This window comes from Lygodium microphyllum, chromosome 15 (genome assembly GCF_053477565.2).
Source record: "Lygodium microphyllum isolate KBCC chromosome 15, Lygodium_microphyllum_v1.1.10, whole genome shotgun sequence".
Taxonomy (NCBI): domain Eukaryota; kingdom Viridiplantae; phylum Streptophyta; class Polypodiopsida; order Schizaeales; family Lygodiaceae; genus Lygodium; species Lygodium microphyllum.
Window position 1 is genome coordinate 9275315 of NC_141149.1, and position 21616 is coordinate 9296930.

Below are 21616 nucleotides of genomic sequence, written 5' to 3' on the forward strand. Positions count from 1 at the left end.
ACTTACCGGCCCGCTCAGGTATACGAACCTCTCCCTCTACTTCCCTAGATCGGATCTGGAAGTGCATGACCATGGCACCGGCCTACATTTGGTGAAATGATCGAAATTGCATTCGCGCGGGTTACGTGCGCCACATTCGGCCCATCCGAGTGGCCTCTCCTGGGCCGAGTCCCAGAATCGGCCCTCGGTTCTTGTCACTCGGCCCACTCGACCAAATGCTAGTCGGCCCTCAGCTTGTCGGAGGCAGCTATCCGAGTCAAGCTTAGTCGGGTTTGGCCCACTCGGCCAAACCCTAGTTGGCCCTCAGCCTGTCCGAGTCAACCCACTCGGCCATCTGAGTCAAAGCTTTTTGCCACATGGCACATCTGGCCTCGGCCCGTTTGAGCTACACGCCCGAGTCTCAAATTTCGCCCTCGGCCACGCCCAAGATTCGGCCCTTGGCCAAGCGCCTTTCGGCCCGTCCAAATCACCCTATCCAAATCCGCCATTCGGCCCGTCCGAATCAAAATCATCCAAGTCAAATCCGGAAATTCAGCCCTCGACCCCGTACCTCGGCCCGTCCGAGTGACCTACTCGGACCCTGCAATTCGGACCAGTTGATTCGAGTGTAACTTTTTGTCAAATATGTCAGAAATTTGACCTAACCCAGCAAATACGCATGAGCACAAACTGTCGAAACCCTTCGGGCGCTCAGAACTTGATTCTGGCACACATGACAAGAGAAATTGTAGTGTGCAGCCGCTTAGCAACTAAGAGTGGACAATTGCGAGACCCAAGGACTTAGACGCGTAATGAAAAATAATTTCTCAAGAAGCCTTCAAGTGTACTTCTCCTCAACATCAACAATCTTTTCCACCCCATTCAACCCTCGCTTCATCCACACATTCCTATGAGGAACCTGTAACTATGTACTATCTAAGTATGCACGTGCACTCACATAATATTTGCATCATAAACTATACACATTTTGGGTCCTCAAGTGCTGGACAATATTCTCAGCTTGCTCAGAGAAAATGGACCTACAAGCCTATCAGGCCCGAAACAAGCGAGAGTGTGTAGGACGCTGAGGAATTGGTTGCTGCACTCACATGGAATTTTCGCACTTGAAGTACACTTAAGAAAGTTGAAAGCCTGATTGGGCACAAGTGCACGAGAAATGACACACTCACCAAAAGTGACCCTAAATTGAGGTCTGTATTCAATAACCAAAGGGACTCACTTAGATAAAACACTCAAGGAATGTTGAGATATCGAGCTCCACTCGTGATACGCCAGGGTGACCGTTGTGTATTTATGTCACCGACTTGTCAGTTGCAGACGCAGTTGGTACACCGCCCATGAATAATAGCTACATGATAGCTATCCTTATCTACTCTAGTTTGTGGCTCAGCTAGTATGCCACCTTAGTTAGTTGAGTTTGGTTTGAGACCCATATATAGGGTTCTTCTATTTCTTTGTACTTGAGTTCTTTTGGCTTACACAACTAAGAAGAGGAAAACTGTTTTCAGCCTCCACCCTTGTGTGTCTTCCCCCATTGTGCAAGCAAGAAAGCTTCAAGCGAGACTCCTTCCTTCTCTCCCACAATCTTGACATGGTATCAGAGCCTTGTTCGTGGTAAGGAGCTCAAGAAAGCAAGCCAAGCTCGCGGTGTTCTGGTAAGAGGAGCAGTGTTGCTTTCATTTTCTGTTTTGGGAGCAGATCTCTGCAGGTAGCACAGTCGGAAAGTGCAGGAGTGCATTGTCTCAAGTTGAGACGCCCTTCGCGATGAAGCAAGAGGGCAGTATATGCTGCGGGTAAAGCTTTAGCCTTCGGCGACCTTGTTTTTTTGATTTGAGGCCATTTCGGGGCCTGTTTTGGAGGCGAAAGTTTTCTGCACACACTCAGGAAAAGGCCCAGTTTTATGCTGTGTAGCCACTGTTCTACAGGTCGGTGAATAGTTACTGTAAAAATTGCATTGTATGCTTGTGCACAGAGACATTGGGAGTTACAGAATCATCCCTGTTGCCTGTTGATGCAAAATCATCACTAGAAAGTGACTGTGTGGTCAAATACCACTTTCGCCAGTTTTGCAGGTTTTCCCTTGTGAGGGTGAAGCTGTGGTTTTTGCAGTGACAGAATTTTTTGCAGTCTTCTGTAATGGCATCTAATTCTCTTTCACAGATTGTCACTGAAAATCTTGACAAGAACAACTTCCAAGCATGGAAGTTTAGAATGACGAATTTCCTTATGGGAAAAGGATATTGGGAATTTGTTGCAAGAAATGAAGAAGAACCAGTTCTTCCTGATGTTCCCAATCAATAGCAAATGCAGGCATTTAAAGCATGGCATGAGAGAGCCAGGAAAGTTATGTATTGGCTGTCTATCAGCATTTCAGACTCTATAATTGTGCATATTCAGGATGCAAGTACGCCAAAGGAGGCATGGGATACTTTGTCAAAAATGTATAGCACAAATACGCAAGCCAGGAAAATGCAGCTCAAGTAAGAGTTGCACAATGTGCAAAGAGAAAATATGAGCATCAACGACTACCACATGAAGGTGAAGAAGATTGCAGATGCACTTGCTTTCATTGGGTCACCAGTGGAAGATGATGATTTAGTTTCTGTGACCTTGAATGGTCTAGGAAAGGATTATGCACAGTTTCGGACATCCATTTCAGTTCGTGAAATATTTCCTGATTTTGAGGAGCTGATTGCTCTTCTAATTTCTGAGGAGCAAAGAAATGGTGGTGCATCTTCTTCAGGAGGAACTTCAAAAGAAGCTGTCTTCTACTCAAATGCTGGAAGAGGTAGAGGCAGAGGTAGAGGAGGCCGATATGGAGGCCGTGGTAGAAATCAGAATATGCAGCAAACTCAAGAAAACTAGTCCTATGGAGGAGGGCGTGGTAACTCTAGAGGCAGGGGGAGCCAAAGAGGTCGTGGTGGATGGCAAAGTGGCCAAAATGCAAACAGTAATGTTGAATGCTACTATTGTGGTAAAATGGGTCATATGGCTAAAGACTACTATAAAAAGAAGAATAACATCATGAATGGAAAACTGCAACAAGGAAATTATGCATCCTCTAGTAGACAGGGTGATGACAGAAATGAGCATCTGTTTATGGTGCAGCACATGAAAAATTATGTGACAAGTGCAAAAGAAAGCAACGATGTATGGTATGTTGACTCAGGTGCATCAAACCATATGACAGGTCATGCAGAATGGATGGAGGATGCAAGGAAAATGAAAAAACCAGGATTTGTGGAGACTGGTGATGATACTGCACATCCTATTGTGCAGATTGGAAAAATTCCTTTGCCTATGCAGGATGGGAAAAAGAAATACCTGTCCGATGTATTTCATGTCCCGAATATCACCAAGAATCTGGTTTCTGTTGGTCAAATGGTTGAGCAGAGCTTGCAGGTCAGATTTAATCCTCATGGATGCTTTGTTGAGGATATGAAAAATAAAGATCGCTTGATAGCAAAAGGAAAGAAGAAGGGCAGAATGTTTAAATTGGATGCAAACATGTCTGAATTGAGTGCAGCAATGTTTGCACATGGGACCGGCATAGTTGCAGATATTGATATTTGGCATAAACGCATTGGTCATGTTAATGTACAACGACTTAAATCAATGCAGGCCCAAAATATTGTTTCAGGTTTGTCGAAATTCAAGGTTGCAGAAATGCATAAGGTATGTGAAGCCTGTCAGTTTGGAAAACAGGCAAGGAAACCATTTCCTAGACATGTTCAAGAGAGTAAGAAGCCATTGGAATTAATCCACTCTGATATGTGGACAACTAAAGCTGCATCTCTTGGAGGCTGTCATTATTTTGTCAGTTTTATTGATGACTATAGCAGAAAAGTTTGGGTGTATTTTATGAAAAAGAAAAGTGAAGTTTTTGGGCATTTCAAAACTCTTAAAGCGATGGTTGAAAAAGAAACAGGCCTACAGATAAAATGCCTAAGGTCAGATGGAGGGGGAGAGTACCTCTCAAATGAGTTTGCAAGGTTCCTGCAAGAGCATGGCATAAAGCAGCAATATTCATGCAATCATACCCCACAACAAAATGGAATTGCAGAAAGGAAAAACAGGCATATTGGAGAGGTATCTCGTGCCATGCTCAATGAAAAAGACTTGCCAGATTTTTATTGGGCTAAAGCAGTTGCTACAGCAGTCCACATAATGAACAGGACTCCCACTGCAGCAATACATGGAATGACTCCAGAGGAGAGGTATACTGGTAGGAAACCAGATATTTCTCATTTGAAAATTTTTGGTTGCATTGCCTATGTACATGTGCCAGATGAGTTGAGATCCAAGTTGGATCCAAAAGCTGAGAAGTGCATCTTTATTGGTTACTCTCTGCAGCAAAAAGGGTATAGATGCTATAACCCTTCTACTCGTAAGTTTATAGTGAGCAGAGATGTTGTTTTTTATGAGATGAGTAGCTGGTATAAACCAGTAAATGTGATTGATGATGTAGATGCACAAAATGGTAATGCTGCACAAAATTCACAGCAGCAGTCACAAAATATTAGTGGACCTGGAGCGTCCTCTAGTAGTGGTTCACATTCTTCGCCATGGACAGGCAGATTGAGATCAGGAGAATCTTCTCAAAGTAATGCAGATAGTGGTATGCATGTATCACGAAAAGGAAAAGAGAAGGTTGATCAGCCCATGTTTGATGTGAATGCAGGTCACTCTTATGTGGATGGTGAATCCAGTGGCTCAGAACAGAGCATTGATGATGAGTTGGGTATTCCTTCTATTGTTACACATGGAGTAAGGAAGACCAGGGATGTTTTGAGAGCACCTGGGAGTGAACCTACTTTGCGCAGGTCTACGAGAGCTAGGTATCCTGTGGATAGGCTGAAATATGATGGATTTACAGCCATTCACTATGCATATATGGTTAAAGTGATACAGGAACCAGAACCCACTTCTTTTGAGGAAGCCATGGGAAAAGAAAAATGGGAGAAAGCCATGGATGAAGAAATGGATGCCTTGGAAGAAAATGCTACATGGGAATTGGTACCTTTGCCTAAAGGTAAAAATGCAATTGGCTGTAAGTGGGTTTATAAGGTGAAGCACAATGCAGATGGTTCTGTGAACAGATACAAGGCAAGATTAGTAGTCAAGGGGTATGCACAAACATATGGCATTGACTATGAAGAAACATTCAGTCCGGTTGCAAGGATGGCAACCGTAAGAGCAGTCATTGCTATGGCTGCATCAAAGGGATGGTCTTTACATCAGATGGATGTAAAGAATGCCTTCTTGCATGGTGATTTGCAAGAAGAGGTCTATATGGAGCAGCCACCAGGTTATGTACATGCTCTTCATCCTGAGTTTGTTTGCAGGTTGAAGAAAGCCTTGTATGGCTTGAAGCAAGCACCTAGAGCATGGTCTGACAAGATAGGACAGTATCTTGTCACTATTGGCTTTCAGATTTCCAAGGCAGATTTCTCACTTTATGTGAGAAAAACAGAGAAAGGTATTATGCTACTTGTCATTTATGTTGATGATTTGATTATGACATGTGACAGTGATGAAGATATCCTTCATGTGAAAATGCTATTGAAGCAGAAGTTTGAGATGAAGGATTTGGGAGAGCTGCGTTATTTCTTGGGCATTGAGGTGATTAGATCATCAAGTGGGATACAGCTCTTGCAGAGGCAGTATGGATTGGACATGCTGTCCAAATATGGGATGACAGGCTGTAAGCCTATTTCAATTCCTTTGGAGCAGAATGTGAAGCTGAGCACAGATGGAGGTGAGCTTCTAGAAGACCCTACTATGTACAGACGCATAGTAGGAAGTTTGATTTATATGACTATTACCAGGCCAGATTTGAGCTATGTTGTTGGATTGGTAAGTCGGTTTATGCAGGCTCCAAGGAAACCACATTTGGATGCGGCTAGACGCATACTTAGGTATGTGAAGTCCACATTGCAGTATGGACTATTTTATGAGACTAGGGTTTAGATACAGTTGCATGGATACACTGATGCTGATTGGGCTGGTAGTATTTCTGATAGACGATCTACCAGTGGATATGTGTTCTCTTTTGGGAGTGCTGCAGTCACTTGGAGCAGCAAGAAACAGCCTACAGTTGCCTTGTCGAGCACAAAGGCTGAGTACAGGGGTGCAGCAATGGCTGCATGTGAGGTAGCTTGGTTGCATAAGCTACTTTATGATATGCATCAATCTACAGATGGACCAGTTGTCATTTATTGTGACAACATGAGTAGTATACACTTGGCCAATAACCCAGTCTATCATGCTAGAACAAAGCACATTGAGGTGCATTATCACTATGTACGAGAGAGGGTTTTACTAGGTCTTATTGATCTAGTTTATGTCAGCACAGAGGATCAGGTAGCTGACATATTCACGAAGGCATTGGGCGCAGAGAAGCTGCGCAAGTTCAGAGACCTGCTTGGTGTGCAGGAATTGGGATTGAGCTCGAGGGGGAGTGTTGAGATATCGAGCTCCACTCGTGATACGCTAGGGTGACGGTTGTGTATTTATGTCACCAACTTGTCAGTTGCAGACGCGGTTGGTACACCGCCCATGAATAATAGCTACATGATAGCTATCCTTATCTACTCTAGTTTGTGGCTCAGCTAGTATGCCACCTTAGTTAGTTGAGTTTGGTTTGAGACCCATATATAGGGTTCTTCTATTTCTTTGTACTTGAGTTCTTTTGGCTTACACAACTAAGAAGAGGAAAACTGTTTTCAGCCTCCACCCTTGTGTGTCTTCCCCCATTGTGCAAGCAAGAAAGCTTCAAGCGAGACTCCTTCCTTCTCTCCCACAATCTTGACAACCCACCAATAGGAGAGAACCCAAGACATAGACAAACCATCAAGCACAGAGTAATACCAAGCAAGGAACACCAACAACGAAGATCTGTCAAGACTATTCAACCTGATCGGCAGCATAGTGGAGTGCAAGAATTCAACCATGATGGAAGAAAGCTCAAACCATCGGTCCAATGAGGAGCTCGATTTGAGTGTATTCCTAGATGCTATCCAGCAGAGCTGGTGAGCAGTTACGACGTGCACGCCTGGTACGAGCACCACGGCAAGACAACGGACGCAATCGTTGCAGATCTAGAGGAGGAGAGAAGGCTAGCCCGCAAGGCACTACAGGGAATGGCTGAGTATAATAGGGATCAGTAGGCTAGGAACCAAATGCAAAGCATGGAGCTACATGAGGTGCAGTGAGTGCTGAACTTAGCAAGCCGAAATTGAATGGACCACGAGAGAGCACTAGAGGGAGACTTGACGTTGAGCGAGCTCCTCATGAAGCAGCTGCTCGATAACACTGCAGTAGAGCAGAGTGCCACCACACTAGCGACATCGCTGCTTTCAGGATTAGGGGCAAACCAAGGCTCAAAAAGCCAGGCCAAAATATCGATTGTTGCCAAGCAACTCTATAAGTACCAACCGCATGACGATCCATACAGCTTTGTTGAGCAGTTTGAGCAAGTCTGGAAAGCCAACGGCCTCAACAACCAAACTCAACGTTCGCAAGCATTCGGGCTTTGCCTAAGCGACAAGGGTAGGACGTGGTATACAAGCCTGGACGCTGTAGAGCAAGCCAACTTCAATAATCTCATCGTCAAGAGATTCGCCGAGCCTGGATACTCCGATAACCTGCTAGTACGATTAATGAACATCAAGCAGAAAGAGAAGGAGAACATCCGTGACTACGTGACCCATGTGAGGAGTCTCTTTAAGAGAATCCCTCTAGGCGAGCGACTGATTAATAGAGCAGTTTCGACTGTATTCATCAGTGGAATTCGGGACGAGGAGTTATATAAGGCTTTGGTAGGCAATTCAAGCTTGCATTGGGACGTGGTGACTAGAATGTTTGAGGAAGCCATCAGAGTCGATGACCAGCTGAAAGAGCAGAGCTCTAGGAGCTTAAATCTAAAAGAACCCAACTCGTGAAGCTCAAAGAGAACGTCAGCCTCTAGTGAGCGGTCAATCCCATCATCCTAAGATAAGGGAAAGGCCACCGAGGCTTGGCTAAGGTCAAGATGGAATTGGCCAAGCTACAAGACACATTGAGACGACCAACACGACCACACATCCAATGCGTGTACTGTGTCGGAAACCACTTGCCAGGCCGAGTGTCAAGACCCTAGGTCAAGACCTTGTGCTAACTGTGGTAGGTTCAACCATGATGTCATGCATTGTAGACTACCAAGAAGACTTCCATACTCACAACCCTATGGCCAGCCTTATCTAGCGAACAGGCCGCAGCCATTCTTCAGAAGGGGAGCCCCATTGGCTCTTCTCGCGCCACGATATGAAGCCAGCCATCCCTAGAATGGACATAAATCCTACAGGAATTCCTAGACCGCCTGGTCCTTACGTGACCCACCCACCGAGCGACGCTCCAGTACACTACGTGGAGGAGCCGAATGATGAAGAGACCTACATATACCCTTACGTCTCACACGACGACGAGGGCAATGCGGTCCTCATGGATTATCGACCCGTGCCGGTGATGGCATTAGGACGAGGACAAGGTAGAGGCCTAGGAGGGCAGCCGCAAGATCCAGTCACTTGTTGAACTTGTGGTCACCCCGGTCATGTCTCATCACGCTGCCCTGAAAGAGAGCAGCAAAATAGGGACAAGGCTGACCAAAGGTACGCAGAGTGCGGAACCACCCATCTTTTCATAGACTGCCCAAAGCGAAAGCCGTCCTCTAGCTTAGCCAACTTGCCATCCGTCCCATTGGGGCTGTTTGGTGTCGAAAACCCCGATGGGGAGGCCACACCTATTCCATTGCAGGTTATGACCCGAGCCCAAACGAAGCAGGCCAGCATCTCTCTACCAGGACCTAGCAATATTGACGCAACCTCAATAGGAAAGAAGAGCCACAGGTGGAAAAAGAAGAGATCAGAAGCTAAGGTCGCACTAAAGACCGAGAGTGCTACGACTCTACCCAGGAAAGAAGGTTTCAGACACGGAGGCAGAGACTTCAGCCCCTAAGACAACCAAAAATGGAAGCGCTAAGGTAGGGGAATACCCGCATCCGAAGCGACAGTTAGAGGCCATAGAAAAGGTTAAGGAATGGGTGAAGGAGGCCAAAACAGCACCTCAAAGACACTGAGCCCATCATAGAGGATGAGATCAATGACCTCTCTGGCATAAGCACGCCAATATGACCACTGCAACCTAAGTCGGCAGGAGCAACTGTGCCACAAGTAGTGTCGCTAAGACCAAGCCTAGACGTGACAGAGCCACAGATCAATCGCGGCCATTGGCCCAGACAGTCTAGGTTAGGGGAAGGGCGAGTATCTAACGATCTCCTAACCATGCTAGTGACCACTCTTGTAACACTTAGCCTGGGAGATCTGCTTAAGCAGCACCCTACCCTATGGCAAGACCTTAAGCAGTGGGTGGAAGGATCGCAAGAGCAGGTCACAGCAGACCCTCGAGACCAGGATGGAGAAACACAATTTGCCAAGTTTGACGCTGCACTCCGTGCCTAAATCCTTGCACATCAATGCCTTTTGGGAAGACTCTAAGGTGCATGTGGTCCTGCGAGTCCTAGCCATGGGTGACACAACAAGAAAGGGAATCGTAGACATGGGAGCTGGGGTTAGTGTGCTTAGCCACACAGTGCTTCAAACTTGGGGAAACCCGCCTGTTGAGGCTGTTAGGTTTAATGTCATGCTAGCAAACGGCATGAGAGTGAAGCCATTCGGAGTATTGAAGAATTGGCCAGTGAAGATCGCAGGTGTCCAATTCTCTGTCAACTTTATAGTCATGAAGGGAGTGGACTACGATATCCTATTAGGCCGACCCTGGATGCGCAACGCTAGAGTCATCAAAGATTGGGGTAACGGCTTGATCTTCCTTGGCAATAGAACGGACGCCATAAGAATAGAGATGGACACTTGGAAGACCTCACCACTCGACCTAGACGCCATCTCTGCTATGCCAAAGGAAACACTCAGGTCAAGAAGCCCAATGGGCCCTTGACCAAGTATATCCTATGCCCAGAGGATGAGCGGGATTGGATGCACGTTCTCGCTACAATCAACCTGCCATTCTCAAATCATGAGGCATATGAGCAGGCCATCAAAACCATTGGCAAGTCTAACGAAGCACTCTCTGCACCAGTCTGCATGATGGCAGGAAGCCACCGGGGAAAGCCTGCGGGGAAAGCCTGATCCTGTCACCTTCCAAGTACCATCCAACAAAAGGGAACTCCAGGGGGTACTGGAATACCTAGCAGACCAGGTAGCTAGCAACCTAGCTGCAAATTTCAAACCATTCCATGATCTCTTAGAGGATTCCAAGTGGCAATGGACCAGGGTGCACGATTTAAACCTCATGTATAACTGGGCCCTAGTTCCTGACCAACAACACGAGGCATACCAAGCCCTGGGGGACGACGAGCAGTCGGATGACAAGGATTCTAGCGACGAATACGAAGACTGCCAATCCTTCAGTGAAGAGAGCGAGGGTGAAATTGATACCATAGAATACGACACTAAAGGATGAGAAATTGAGCAGATATCAGTAGACGCCAAGCCGCAGGGAAGGTAGACCCCTAGAATAGAGCCAGGAGTCATGTGCATGGAGTGTGATCACGCTTGGTTGGAATGCATAGGAGCCATAGACCTTGAGCAAGCAGGCCTAGCCCAGCCAGAAACGACATCAATACTTAGGACTGAATCACCATCTGAATTGCGGCCACCAGGGGAAACCACCTCTTCTAGTGTAGATGGAGGGTTTGACTCTGAATCAGAAGTTACTTCGGACAGTGATCCAGAGATCCCTAGGCCGCCCATGACCAGATGCACCAAGGGGGACCTACCCGTCCACCTGAGGCGCAAACGGTTAAAGCAGGAAAAGGCAAAGCACCCCAGGAATACACAATCAGAAGAACAGCGAAAGCCACAGGATCTCCCTAAATGCTTCATGAAATTTAAACAAGTGGATAGGCTAATAGTTCTGTTAGGTGCCAAACGTCAAGGGTAGACGAGCGAACCAATCGAGGGACCAGCCAAAGTCAAGGAGGTAGACCTAGCCTTGGAAGGGGAAACACCACGACTAGTGTTCATTGCCGACGACTTGACTGGTAAAGAAGAAATGAGTCTTGTCGCTCTCTTGTGGGAGTACATAGACGTGTTTGCCTGGTCCTTAGAACAGCTACAAGGGGTAGATCCGAGTGTTGTGACTCACAACATACCCATGACGACAAACGAAACGCCGATTGCAGCGACCATACCCTATGAATCCAAAACATGCTAATGCTGTCAAAGAGGAAATTGACAAGCTGATGAGAGCTGGATTCATTTACGAAATTGAGCACATAGACTGGGTATCACCCATAGTCATTGTGATAAAGAAGAATGGAAAAATCAGAGTGTGCATCAATTATAAGAAGGTGAATGCTGCTACGAAGAGAGACAACTATCCATTGCCGTACACCAAGCACATGCTTGAGAGGGTGGCAGGCAAGGAAGCCTACAAATTTTTGGATGGCTTCTCAGGGTACAACCAGGTGCAAGTGCATCCTGCCGACAGGCACAAGACCGCCTTTGCCACGGAGTGGGGCATCTTTGCATACATAGTCATGCCCTTCGAGTTGACCAATGCCCCCACCACTTTCCAACCCCTCATGTGCACCATCTTTAAGGACATGCTTCGCAAGGAGTTAGAGGTCTTTGTCGACGACCTGTGTGTCCATTCGACCTGGATCGAAAACATAGACAAACTGCGTGTAGTCTTTGAACGGTGCCGCTTATATCGTCTCTCCTTGAACCCCATGAATGTCAGTTTTGGGTAAAACACGGATGCATCTTGGGACACGTGGTGTAGAAGAATGGCATTTCCACTAACTTCTCGAAGGTCAAGGTTATTGTTGACCTTCCACCCCCAATTAATTACAAGGGAGTTCAATGCTTCTTAGGCCATACAAGATACTATCGGCGGTTTGTACCAAACTACGTGCTGATCGCCAGTCCCCATTGTACAAGCTCTTGATTGTCTTCGAGTGGACCGAGGCATGCCAATGGGCATACGAAGATTTGAAAAAGGCTCTAACAATAGCACCAATTCTATGAGCCCCAGATTGGACCATTACCTTCCGCGTGCACATCGATGCTTCTAAGTTTGCCGTGGGGGCAGTGTCGTGCCAACCTGGTGAGCACAACTTAGATTATCCAGTGAGCTTTGCTAGCAGACAACTCACTGAGACGGAGATAAACTACTCGACAACAGAAAGAGAGGGACTAGCCATGGTGTTTGCTGTGAAGAAATTCCGGCATTATCTATTGGCCACGCCCTTCATCTTCTTTGTGGACCATCAAGCCATGCTCTATTTAGTAAAGAAACCTTATGCTACAGGGTGCATAGCTCGATGGCTCCTCCTGCTCCTAGAGTTCGATTTCTCTGTGGTACTATGAAAGGGAAAACAACATTACATGGCTAATCACATGTCACGCATCCCCACAGGAGAAGCCGTTGGACAAGGCATCGTTGATGAGTTACCTGACGTCCACTTATTCCACCTGTCCAGCGAGAGAGATTTTTTTAAGGCTAGTCTAACGCCGTATTGGGCGGACGACATAGTCGAAGTGCTCAAGCACGGACTACTTGATCGACCAATAGAAAAGGCCCGACTTAGGTGCTTGATCCTAAAGTTCCAGCCCTACTAGTTGATTGCAGGCCAACTCTATAGGCTGGGGCAAGACGAATTGCTACGTAGGTGCATGTGTGAGCATGAGATGCACGATGTGCTCTCGGAGGTGCACAACGGCATTGTGGGAGGACACTTTAGTGGAGACATGACAGCACGGAAGGTGCTACAGTCTCAACTATGGTGGCCCACACTTTTTCGCGACGCCACATGATTCGTCAAGCATTGTGACGAGTGCCAATGGACAAAAGTCCCGATTCGTAAAGATCAAATGGAGTTGACCCCAATTATTGCTCGCCAACCCTTCGAAAAATGGGGAATTGAGTTCATAGGACCGATCAGTCCTGCAACGCAGTACTCACAAGCCAAGTACATCGTAGTGGCCACAGATTACCTCACGAAATGGGCAAAGGCAAGAGCCACATGAAAAAACGATGCTAGGACAACTATCCAGTTCTTATGGGAGCAAGTGATCTCGCGCTTTGATTGCCCCTTCGAGCTGGTTAGCGACCAAGGCACACACTTCATCAACGAAGTGATAGCACATCTCCTATCCACCTTTCTCATCATCCATCGCAAATCCTCACCATACTACCCTCAGGCTAATGGCCAGGAAAAATCAACTAACAAGATTCTTATCAACGTCCTGACAAAAGTAGTCTTAGCCTCACAAAGCGACTGGGACAACAAGTTGATGGCAGCCTTGTGGATCTACCGCACAGCTTATAAAATGGTTGTCGCGGCCAAACCCCCTTTAGCCTGACCTATGGAACTGAGGCAATTCTATCGTTAGAATTCTTCGTTCCTAGCCTGAGAATAGCACTCCAAGAATGATGGGAAGGGATGGAGGCATGGATGCAATGCCTGGTCGAGCTGGAACGCCTATTAGAAACTCGTATTCTAGCCACCCACGTGCTTATCTGTGAAAAAGCCCGACACAAGAGCTGGTTTGACAAGCATGTCAAGCAGTGGGAGTTTGAACATGGTGACTTAGTGCTCCTCTACTCAGTTAAAGGGCATAAGCAAAAAATGAATTCAGAGGTCTCAGACCCTTCAAGGTTCGTGCAATCAGCCAAACCGGCAATGTCAAGATTGAGACACTAGACGGTGAGAGAATAGGCTTCTTCAATGGCAGTCGTGTCAAGAAGTACTTCCCTCCCATGCATCCTTTGCATGAGCCACCCTTGTTAGAGTCGCCGGTCAAAGTACCAGTAGCTACAATCGCTGAAATCAACGAAGATGATGAGGAAGCCGTAGAACCCGCTTATTTCCGTGTCACGGTCACTACCAAGCAAACATGCGCTTTCAACGCTTTGATCGACGAGGGAGCAAACTTAAATGTCTTAACCCACAATCATTGGATCCAACTTGGCAAACCATTACTTCAACCCACAACTGCCAAGTTAAACCCATATGGAGCTCAATCATACGCACTTCTTAGCAAGTGCAAAGTCGTCGTTTCTATCAAGTCTGAGACTGTTCCAATGCTTTTTTACGTGTTGCCAAGTGCTAGAGATGCAGACACGGAGTCACTGCTCGGGCAAACTTTCAAAAAGAAAACTCACTGCAATGTTGATTATGAGTCGCAACGCATCCACCTAGAAATAGGCAAGGTGTGCATTGTCACAGCTTTCAGCAAGGGTTGCGCGAGACCATCACCGTCCGCAAAGCCACTGGTAAAAACATCTGTAGGCAAGACTAAGGAGAGGGTAGTGCGGCTGCCTGCGACAACCGCCTAGGACTAGACATGCCTATCCTCATATGACCCAGCACTCTAAACCTAGGAGGCCAAGACGCAATCACAGGAAGAGACGCATGATCAAGCAAAGATGGGTCCATAAAGCCCTCTTGCATGCGCAAGGATACTATGAGGGAAATACCTCACTGTGGATCCCGAAGGCCCCCACGGCCAAAGGCACTAGTCGTACGCCACCCTCAAGCTTGATCAGCCCACGTCCCTCAACACAGCCAACCCATAGGCCGCAGTGCTCTCCAGAGCCCCAACCATGCGACTTGTCTACACTTCAACCCAAGAGAGTCGCACAAACCTATCAGCCCAAGCAATAGCCACTGTCACAAGAGGCATCACCTGACCAAGTCAATCCGACTCCCCAAAGCAAACCTGAATATAGCAGTCCATCTGTTAAGGTTGACCCTAATCCACCCATGTTCCAAGCAACCCAATCGCAAGCTCAAGGAAACTTCCAACCACCCATCTTCGTTGTCCAAAATGCTTGTTCAGCCAAACCTCAATCACCTATCGGCCTTACGCCCTCCTACGAACGAAAATCCTTTCTAGCGCTAGCCGCTGACCTTGCGGAGGACACCGAGGATGACGTAGTGGAATGCATTAAATGACTCGATGCCAACTTCGTATCGCGAGCCCTCAGCTATGATCGCTTGGACTTGGATCTATTGGAAGAACCCTTTGCAATGGAAGTGCACAATATGCCTTACTCTTGGGAGACTTTTGAATTCGCATTTGCAAAAGCTTCTCGCTCTGCTGCTGCTGAGTTGCTCAGTAGAAGCGAGATCTCCAAAGAGCAAGCCATTAAACAATGTCTCATCACGTCATACGATCCACGGACCACTTCTGCTATCACTGACCAAGAGATCATAAGGTTATCCCACCTTGCTGACACTGGATCACCTTTCTTGAGGCAGTGGTACGCTCTTCGGTTGCAATGGGAAGTTGACGGATGTTACATAATGACCAACGCCGAGCCATCAAAATGGCAGAGTATGATCCCACTTACATCGCGCCTACCTTGTATAGAGTGTTAACCACTCTTCAAGGCCAACCCATGGCTGAGCACATCAAGGGGCATCCCTACCTTGACCGTCTCTTAACAGAGGAAGAGCTCCACATCGCGATTCGGGTCGACTCTGGTGACTTCCTCACAGATGTCCTCACATATGTCACACACGTAGGAATTCGACCCGTTGATATGGACTGCGCAGCTCAACTGGAATACAATCCAAATTTCTATACTTGGCTTCTTCACAAGTAACTCCTACCCCAACATGCCGAAAGCCCTAACCTTTTAACCCCCAATCCTAGGAAGGATTCTTTTCAAGATGGAAGGGGAGGGGGTATGGTGAAGGTGAAATGAATCAGATGGGAAATGAATCAAAAAGGACACAGTAAATTAAAGATAGTGAAAAGCATAAGCATGTAGTATGAAAAAAAACGGACGGGGTAGGAAAATGGGCAGGAAAAAATTTGAAGTAAAGGGCAAAAGTCCAAGTCTAAAAAGGAAAATCTACGTGGCTTCCTAAGAAATTCATTCAAGAGTTTTATTTTCATGCAACCAGCGAATTTATATGTGGAAAATACTAATGAAAGTTATGATTTATGGCAGGAGGATAAAATGTTGCAACAAGACCGTGCCCATTGACTCCCGTTCACAGACGAGGAAAGGGAGCAATACCACATCTATCTAGAGAACTGCGCCTTCAGCCAGCTCAAATTCCGAACCATCCACAACATAGAAGTCATGGTGGCCAAGGAGGAGGCAGCCAGGAGGGTGGTGGAACAATGCAACCTCACAAAGTATATTGAAAAATTCTCGCAAAAGCCAGACCACCTAAAGTGCTTCAAGTTCCTCAGAACATACAACCCAGACCAAGAAAGTGGTATTGTAACAGTGGGCAGAGGAGAAGGTGCAAAGTAGGTACAAGTCCGGTTGGATCCATCCTTGGTGGAAAAGGCTTTGGGATTTGTACCAAAGACAAAAAGGAAACAAAAAAGGGATGTTTATGCCACGTTGAAAATGAAGAAGGAAGAGGTGCTCACAAATGACGGCATAGGCATCCAGGACATCCCTGACACAGAGTCCAGGTTGCAGGCCAAGCTGATACATGTGCTCTTCTCTAGCTAGCGTTACAATTCCTTGATGCATCGAATTAGCGTACCAGTGCTAGAGAATGTAGCAGCCCATACCCTAGATGAAGTAGATTGGAATGGGTAGGTACGAAAAATGATTGATCAAGCGACCAAAGCACTGGCCCTAGGAAGTGTACCAACAGGAGGAGAATCTTCGACTTCTAAAGTTACGGAAAGAAAGAAAGCCTCCTCCAAAGCCTCCTTCATCAGGTATGGAGGGGTCTTGACTACACTCATCCAGGAGGCAGTAAAGGAATCACAGGAGGTGGAAGAGAGAGAAGGAGAAACACTAGAGAGGTCGCCTCCTCACCAAGACAAAGATAGGTCCACTGACAAAACTGAACCAGAAGAAGAAGGGGAGGGACAAACCAGCAAAAAGACAATCAGGAAAACTAAGAAGAAGACGACGCAGAGGAAGAAGGATGATGAAGGCAGAAAAAAGGAGAGAGAAGACTTGGAAGGGCGAAGAAGGAGTCCCTAAAGGAAGCAAAGGAGAGAGAGATGATGAAGAGACAGGAGGAGGAGAAGGAAAAAGAAGAATTACAGAAAGCAAAGAAGGCGTCGAAACAAGAAGCAGAAGAGAAGAATAGGAGGAAAAAAGAAGAAAAAGGGAAAAAGAAGGAAGAGCAGAGAAAAGCGAAGGAGGAAAGGAAGAGAAAAGCGGATGAGGAAGAGGAAGAGCTACAAAGGAAGCAGGAAGAGGACCTGGCCGAAGCCACCCGCCGCCAATCCATCGAGCAACAGAGCCGAGCAGATGAACTGAGGAGCTTGAGCCCGTGTAGAGAAGAGGGGCCAAGGTCTAGCACAGAGGTGCCAGAGTTTGTGCCACTTCCAGTCCCTGAGGACATGGGCAAGGCCCCAATCCATCTGATTCCTACCCTCCCGGTGCCTTCCGCTGAACCTACCACCATCAACCCCAGCATCCCGACCAGTGTAGATGTGTCAAACTTCATGGCGTGGATGCAGTATTTCATCAACAAAGAGATGGGCCAGGGACAGAGCACAGAAACCACGGCCACAGGACAGAAGAGGCCAGCTACGGATGTGGAGTCCAGGAAAGATCTCAAAAAGTAGAAAGTCGAAGCCTCAACCTTGCCCATCCACACAACGATGATGCCATCGGCTAATTACGATGAATACGTCGCCGAGCTGCTCTCCCAATTGGAGAAATCTAAGAAGGAACGCAAGATAGCCATGGCTAAGTTGGCAACCGAGAAGGAATCAGTGGCCGCCTTCCAGCTGAATAAAACAAGAATGATAGCCTTGCAAGCAGAGGGAGATCGCAAATCTCAGACAAGAAATGAAGGCTAAGGATGAGAGGGAGGAGCACTAGAGGCAGCAGCTCGAAAACGAGACACAGGAGCTAGTAAAAATACAAAGAGAGCACAAGCTCCTAATAGTGCAATACCAGGAGCTTGCTGCGAAGTCTGCTCGGATTGATGCACTTGTGGCTGAGCTGAATGCCAGAGACGAAGAAAGAAAACAAGGCATGAAAGAAATTGAGCGCCTCACCTAGACCAGCTAACCTCTGAAAAAGAAGAGCAAGAGAGGCTAGTCAGGGAATTGGAAGACTGTGAGCAGAGATTTATGATGCTAACCCTAAAACAAGGAGAGAGCTTGGAGATGATGAACAAAAGAGCAGAGGAGTGGGCTGCGCACAATGAAAAGAGGGTGAAGACACCGACGCGACGCCTTTCTCTGGCAGAAAAGGAGAAAATCATCATAGAGAGCAAGGCAGAACTGGCCCAAGTGGCCTTCAGCACTCAACAAAAGGCCTTCCTCGACACCATCCTAGATGCCACCCACGCAGTGCAAGGAGAGCCATTGGAGGTGATGCAGAGAAAGCTCGGCATGGCATGAATAGCCCTACACGCTGGATTACAGATGCAACCCTTACCTGCGGAGGTTAGGCTGAGCTTGGATGAGCAACGAAAATAACTCTTGCTGGCCGGCCTAACCCCCTAGGAGATCGACGCCCTTGGATTCGAGGAAGAAGCAGCACACGCAGAATGGCAAGGGGAGGAAGCAAAACTTGGAATCGATATGAATCGATTCAGGGAGGATGTAATCCCACAACCCCTCTCCCCGCAGTCTCAAGAGCCACCACAAGAGGACCCATCTACGGAAAGAAAAGCCACCTCTAGGGAAAGACGCAAAAAGCTGGTGGAGGAAGCTAGGAAAAAACTGAGAGCCAAGCTAGCCATGCTACCATCCGCACCTCTCCCACCATGCCCTGATGATCTTCCCGCAGGATTCCACACAGAACTGGTGCTGTGGGAGATACAAGAACTAGGGAAGGATCCATTCCCCTTTAGTTTCCTCCTACCCAGCAGTCTGCGGAGGGTCCTGCCGCTCAAGGTGATGGGCGAGGTAATCGCGGTCGGTGGCCGGTTGGGGCAAAGATGGCTGGAAGAGCAGGAAAAGACCCCGACCTCTTGGGGCACAGAAGCGGCCGAGTACTGGCAAAATAAAGTTTTTGAAGTCCCACACACTGTACAGGCTACAAAAGCCAACCCCTGTGGAGGAGGCGAGTATGCGACATCAGCATGCTCGCCTCGATGGCATTTTGTAACACCCTGCCATTCGAGCGGAACAACCCTGCCTACATGGCGTACCCTCGAAGGGTAGGGGTAGATTTTGATGCCACCCTCCACGGGCGGTACGACTTCCCTATTATTTATAACTCCACTGTAGTATCCTTCGATCATGCCCTTCTTTTTACGCCGAAAGCCTAGATGAGTCTATGATGCGCTTTCTTTCGGATTTCTCCTCATGTCCTGATCCCGCTTTTGTAACAACTTGTAATTATCTTAGGTTACTTAGGCTACTTCTTAAACAGGACCCGACTCCACAAGAGCGCGGCCTACCTCCCCTATTCTTTGATCCTAACGCTATAGACAACTGTGGCATGGCTCGTCTTATGATGAGGGCTAGTCTCCTTCCCTCTTTTTGCCTAGCTCTCCTAGAAGATATGAACCACAGCCAATTCACTAGGTGCAATCACCCTTTCCTCTCCACCACTTCTCTTCATGTCTGCATGAGTGTAAAAGATTACATGCAAAGTTGCCAGTTTTTGAGCAAATCTATCCGACCCCCTTCTCCTCCTCATTCAAATGAAGAAAATTAGGCCTATTTATCATTTCAAAAAAAAAAAGGAGAAAGGAGAAAAAGAAAGAAGAGAAATACACCACAGTCACTGCACCTACGGTTTCCCCTAGCCCCCTCCCCACTTCACACTTAGGGCACATCAAGGGCAGGACTTTCAAACCTGTCACCCTAAGACTTGCACCGCACCTCCAACGACGCACGAACTGGGTCCTCAAGTGTGGGATGTTACCAAGGGCTTGCCCAAGGTTTCCCAAGGTTAGACCCATCCCCTAGTTCCACTGCCACGGGCACCACACACTACATGGAGAGGCAGATACACCCCTTAGGGAGTGTACAATGTTTCTTGCAGGTTATGTTCGAGTTTCAAGAACTGGCTACTCTACTCAAGAGGATCACCCATGGCCTCCTTTAATGACCAAAACTTCTCTCCACGTGGGCCGACATCCAGCCATCTGCCTGTTGATGGCTACCATGATCGAACCAAGTCAAGATAGATCTGCCATTGGCACAGATCTTGGAACCTCATCTTCCAAAGATGCAAGCCCAACGCCTCAAGATCTACGGATTGCTTATTGATTCCACAATCCTGAAGAATTTCAACTCAAAGATGAAGACCTTCAACTCAAAGACAAAGACCTTCAACTCAAAGACAAAGACCTTCAAATCAACGGCACAGATTTTCAATACGAAGACAAACCATATCTTTGTCAAGACAGAGTTCGGGGGGGGGGGGGGGGGGGGGGGGGGGGGGGGGGCTTTTCTCCAGAATAAATCCCTCCAATACCATCCTCCTAAGGGATTGCTTATTGCTTCAAGCATTTTTTATGCTCAAGGGATGACCGGCTACATAACGGACACCACAACTGAAGATGCCGAGCATCTTCATGGACCCTAAAGCATGCTGGAACCTCCCCTGGTCATCGTCACTAAACTCCATCAACTCTCATTCACACAACCACCTTGGAAGAGGTGTCATCCACCCACCAGTTCTGCCTCGCAGCAACCCTAACTAGCCACTACTTCCCATCGTAGTGCCATGGGATTGGCACTTGGCTAGGAGGGGGGTAATGTTACTGTGTTTCCCGTAGCACAGAGGAGCGGAAAAAGGAAAAAATGGAAATAGCGAAAAAGATGCCTGGACCGGTACCCAGACCCTGAAAAATTTAAAGGTTCGGGCATGACCCTCAAAAAGTCTCAGTGTCGCCCTGAGGCGATAAAAGAGTAAAAGGCGCACCATTAAATATGGAAGCACTCCCGAATCCTTGTAAAAGAGCGCCAGGCTCGCTCTTGTGCAAATTGTATGCACTAGTTGGGAATAGGATGAAATTAGAGTGGTGGGAAATGGGAAAAAGGGCCTAGCCTATGGTTGGCCATGTAAAAAAGGAAAAAAGGGGATGACCCCACCCAAAAGGGACTTAGGGTTTTGTATATAAAGTTGAAAAGTGAATGAGAATCTCATTCTTTGGTGTGTGGCAAAAAGAGTCTTCCTCTTCCTCCCTTCTTCCCTCCTTCTTGCTTGTGTGTGCTCTTGAGAGAGGGAGTGTGAGAGTGTAAGGGAGTGAGTGTGTGTGGGAGTGAGGGATCAAGAGGGTGCTCCTCTTCTTCTCTTCTCTTCTCTTCTCTTCTCTTCTCTTCTCTTCTCTTGCGCGCGCGGCTATGGAGGATGGAGCTTGGAGATGGAGGAGGCTTGAGGATGCTTGAGCTAGCATCGAGAATCATGGAGCTTCCGGAGTGCAAGAGAGAGGAGGGTACTCGATCAAGCATCAAGGTAAGCTCATTACACTCGTAGGATCGATGGCGCGTCGGCTAGGTAAGAGATAGCCATTAGAGCTCGCTTGGAACGCTTGAAACAATAAGTGGTCCGTGGGTCTTGGCGGTTGAGCAAAAGCTCCCACAACATTGTATGTGTGACTTAGTACCTTTATATGTTATATAATGAATGAACGATGGAAGAATAAAGAGTA